Here is a 4989-nt window from a genome sequence, read left to right as displayed (position 1 = left end):
CAAACGGGACCAATGCCACGAGGATTGGAAAGAAAAGTTGGATTGTGAAAGCCATTAATGAAGCAAGGGGGAACTGCGTAAAGGGAATTTTTTTTTTTTTTTTTTTTATTTTTTTCAATTACAAGGTAGAGGTAGTTTAGAGGAGAAAAAAGTGTGGGTTACAATCTTTTATTTTTTTATTTTTGGTTTATGTTAAAATCTTCGGCCACCACAGTTCTGGGTTACACATGCTATATATATATATATACAAAAACCTGTTGCGTATGAGCCTTGAATGCAGAGAAAATAAATAAATAAAAAGGCCTCACTTGATAATCACTTGAAACAGCACTCTTAATTAACGATCTTCAGCAGCGAAATTGGGCTCAGCAGGCTTCTGAGGCAGCAATGGTAGCAATCTTTGTGGCACTCTAGGGCTCGGTGCGTCCTTTTGTCGCAAGGCTTGAAGTGCATTGGCAGCAAACTTTGATGCATAAATAGTTGCACCAAGACTTGGTGCCGTTTGCAAGGTTCCACCTTCATTTGCCAAAGCATCTTGCAGTCTTTCTTCTGCTTCACGAAGAGACTTATCAAGCTTTCTCCTACAGTACCGGTGCCAAGCTGCCTGGATAAAACAGGCAGCCCACGTCTTCCATTGTTGAGAGTAGAACCTGAAATTCATCATTGCACATTTACATTACGAAGGATCATTCACTTGTCTCAAAAGCATAAACTGATAAGAAATGGTAAATTTAATCATTTAATTTATATTCTAACAAAGTTTTTTGTTTGTGTAGCCTCGCTTTGCTCAGACAGCCATGACGAGAAATATCCAAAAAGTTGATGAGCATGGTTTAAAAGCCTTGCCTGAAAGCGTGCTGGAGCTGCTTGCTATGAAGACGCCGAAACTGAGAGGCGACAAACTTCAAGTCCTCGGCCATTAGAGCGAAGGCTTCAACCTCTACTAGAGCTTCCACTGTTCTAGTTGAGATGGGGAGATTGGTAGAGGAGTGGGGATCCAAGGCCCAAGTAAGAAGCTCTTCTCCACAGAAGTCGCCAGCTTTCAAGAAAGCATTGTTGAAGAAACCAGTTCGTCCACCGTTAGTAGTCATGGTGGCTAGGTTTCCTCGCATGACAAAGAGCATCTCGTCCACGGGATCCCCCTCGCGAACGATGTAGCTTTTCTCTGTGTAAAGTACTGGCTTGAGACGATCACACAGTGCATCCAGCAGTTGGCCGTCCATTTTTTCAAACAGTGGCACCTAAAACATCAAATTGACTTGATGAATACCATCGCTAAAAGTTTGACAAAAAGGAAACTAATGTGTGTAGATTGATGCTTTGTGCAACAGTATAATGTGTGGAGAAACAGAAATGAGTTAAAGTATGGGCTTCACGCCCGAAAACAGAGGAGCAGATATTTCAGAATATTTTGTGGGAAGTTCGTACCAGAGTGTTGGGAAGAGGTGGATCAAGAGAAGCCAAGAGAATACAGATCTTTGCCAGAATTGGATTATTAAGGAAGAAATTGTCTAATTGCTGAGTTTTGTTTCTTCTAGTTTTTCTGCTTTTGTTTCTGCAGAAGTTGTTAGTTTTTGTGGAGGGTTGTTTGGTGTCTGTTTTAGAGACTTTTCAGGTGTTGCAGGGTTTATTCTTTGAGCGTTTTTGTGTTTGTAAGTTGGCTGGGGTTTTTTGATTGATACTGTTGGCAAGTATCATCGTGTTTCAACTTTTTGCTGGAGTGTTGGCATTGTATTTGGGTGTTAATAAAAATCTAATTCATAAAAAAAGAAGAAGGAGGTAGAGGAAAATACTGACTCTCTTAACAAGGCCCAAGCAGAGGTGGCGCTTTATGTCCCTCCTGAGATCCTTAGGAAGGTTACGAACAAGATTCTCTTCCTCCACACCTCTGTTTTCTTGCCATTTGTACTGTTCATATCGTCTAATCCGATCCCTTAAGTTCTTAGGGAGCATACGGTGGGACATCCATTGTTCTGCATCAGTCCTTTTCACTCTCATTTCTTCTACTCTCACTGTTGTGGATTGCAGATATTTCTGTAACAGCACAAAAAATTACATAATATAGCAACTTAGTTCGTAAAATCTAGGAGTACGAGGGTTCTGCAAAAAGGTTTCTGGTTGGAGTTAAGAGTGGATATAATTGGTTAGAACAGATAAATATCATGTTTCTGTTGAAGATATGGCAGTTGGCAGGTGAAAATAAAACAGAAAAACCGTCGGAATAAATACACCAAAGATAAATTGATTGACGTATAGTTGTCGTAAAAGTTCAACAAGTGAGACTAACTTGTAAAAATAGGAATAAATTGCTAAGTCAAAGTTCGAGTTCAAGACTTCTATTCTATTCTAATACTATGTTAATTCACCAACTGGCTTAAAAGCTAAGGATCATATTATTACCTGCATATTGCCGATAAGAAATGCAAATAAAACCAACCCAGCGATGGATATGGCAATAGCAAAGAATATCTCCCCAACAAAAGTGCTTGTTTTCAGGTTTTGGCCAAGAGAACTGAGAAAAAAGGAAACGTACGAGTTAAAAATGCCTTAGCTCCAAAGTTTAACTCACAATGTGGTCAATATTGCTATAAGTTGGAAAGCTTAGCTTGGAAGTTAGATAACATAATTTCAATGAGAATGTTTGACGGCAGACAACTGAGTAAGAATATGTAGTTTATATATTGCTAACCTAAGATTACGCAGACCCCACCAAAAGCAGTAAAAGAATTTCTTCGAAAAATCTCTTGACTCCACCACTCCAAAGCTCAGAGCATCAGTAAATATTCCAAAGTCGAAGACATTTGGATCTGTAATGTTATCAGGGTCGATAAAAGGGCAAGCTTCATAAAGGCTTTTTTTAGAGGCCTTGGGATGGTTATTTCCGCAGTAGAAATTCCTAGGCTGAATCATTTGCCTTACACATTTTGTGCCAGCAATTCTCCTCTCGTTCTATCGCAAACAAGTACCAAAATGCTCCAACTACCTGGTATAATATGTCACATTTTGTTAGTGGTCGAAAAATCTTGGAAAACTAGGTTAAGAATTTAAAGAACAATCAACTTACGTGACTGGCTAGCATGTAGAGAGAAAGATTATAAGCAGCTCCAACCCATGCTATCTCAGTCAGTATGCCAGAGGTCCTTGTTACTTCTATATATAGTGGATAGATCCGCATAAGTCTTGGCACATACTGGGAGAAGACTATGGCCTTCAACATCTCCTTCATGACTGATGGAACCTTGGTTTTCATTATGGGCTTGATGATAAATACTAGCACCTGAACAAAGTAAGCAGAAGCAAGTTTCTTTTTATTGGATTGTCAACATTTGACTACATGGGGTCTTAAGTGAATGAATGCTTTAATGAATGCAAAAGGAGCATGCATGCATACCTGTGGAAGTGGAAGAATTGATAGAATGTCAATGATGAAGTAGGAGAACAAGTATCTTTTAGCTATAGCCTTAGGATCTACATTCAACTCACCCCTTCCAAACACTCGAGAAGAAGGGGCAATAAACCCAGTACGGAATTGAAAGATTATATGAAGTGCATAAAAGGCATCTATGAGTGTACGAAAAACGCAAGCATAGATCGCCACTCTATTGTCCAAACCGAAGCACAAGTTCTCCCCATCAATCTTCATAATTGGAATGTAAAAGAAGAAGGGGTCTAGGGCCACTGATGCCACACAAGAGAGCACAAAAAATTTGTTCCACGTTTGAAGGAATTGACCCTGTGGATCCAAAATTGTCTTCCTAGGACCTGAGTCTTTTCTTGGCCGTTCACCTACAGAATGGGTGCTCGTTGATTTTTGTTTTGAACATTTAATTCTCTTCAAAGCCCTCTCAAACCCTCTCCAAAAACTCTTCAAAATTCTGCCAACTGTTAATCTTGTATTTCTTGGATATAGTCCGTCACTGCAGGAATATTGCTGCTCAGAACTCGAAGATCTCTCTGAACTCCACTCTTTAAACCTGGATGAAAGTATAAATATGGTAAGTAGAATATAAAGAAAGTTAGAAATTGTCAGAAGCTATGTTAATGTGAATAACTAATTGGAAAGGTCAATGACAAGGCAACACATCAGCTGTTAGATTTTATGTTCCCAAATTGACAAAAATTTCTTCCAAACTAAGTTGGAGGAATTTTCTCCAATTGAGTCAGTAAACCTGCTTTGAGCATATAAGAAGCACATGTTTTTCTTAAACATCTTTGAGCCTTAAACAGTTTATTTCTTTTCCTTGATTTTCATCAATCATACCACATAAAAACCTTTAGCCATCAAACCTCTGGACTGTAGCAAAAAAGGTTCATTCGTGAAAATGATGACAGTAGAAAAAGGCTAGAAGTTCTAGTCGACCCACTGCAGTGGGAAGTGAATGAATCGTTTGTTGACGATACAAATTAAGTTTTGGGAGTTACAGATTTTGTAAGATCAATCTATAAGACAAGTCTTCTATAGTGAATACCTTTGGAATTTGCTGACTCAGTGGTTTTACTTTTAAATAGTTCTTCAAAATGTTTCACTTTGTTATCAAAATTTGTGTAAATTTTCTTTTAGGCTTGGTATGATTTTGGTATGAGAAATGCTAAGTGTACTTAAATTTTTACCAAGAGAGTTTTACTAACTAATGTGGAACTTCATAAGTGGATCCACATCAGTTTAATATTAAAATAAGTTAAAAAATATTTTAGTAGATAAAGACAAAAATGCCCCTTCCATCTATCGATGAATATACCATGTCGGAAACACAGCATACCGCCAGAATTTTCCGACCTCTCACCTCAATGACCTAATCCCCAGCCAAATAGGCCGGAATCCGGCCAGTCTGGTCGGGGAAGGGCCAGATCCCGGCCATCCCCGCTAGCCGGCCGGGAACGGCCAGATTCCGTCCAGCTTGGCGGGATCCGGCCGTTCTGTCCGGGGAACGGTCAGATCCTGTTCATCCCAGCCGTTCTAGCTGTTCCCGGCCAGATCTCGTCCAGCAG

At 39.4% G+C, this 4989-nt stretch overlaps 1 pseudogene; it reads right to left on the bottom strand.

Moving 5' to 3' along the window:
* Nucleotides 1–274: 274 nt before the first annotated feature.
* Nucleotides 275–3789, bottom strand: LOC133864334 (cyclic nucleotide-gated ion channel 1-like; annotated as a pseudogene).
* Between the last annotated feature and the right edge of the window lie 1200 nt (nt 3790–4989).

The sequence above is a fragment of the Alnus glutinosa genome, chromosome 3 (assembly GCF_958979055.1).
Source record: "Alnus glutinosa chromosome 3, dhAlnGlut1.1, whole genome shotgun sequence".
In the NCBI taxonomy this organism is placed as follows: Eukaryota; Viridiplantae; Streptophyta; class Magnoliopsida; order Fagales; family Betulaceae; genus Alnus; species Alnus glutinosa.
The sequence above is the reverse complement of the archived record's forward strand: the minus strand, read 5'-3'. Positions and strand labels throughout refer to the sequence as shown.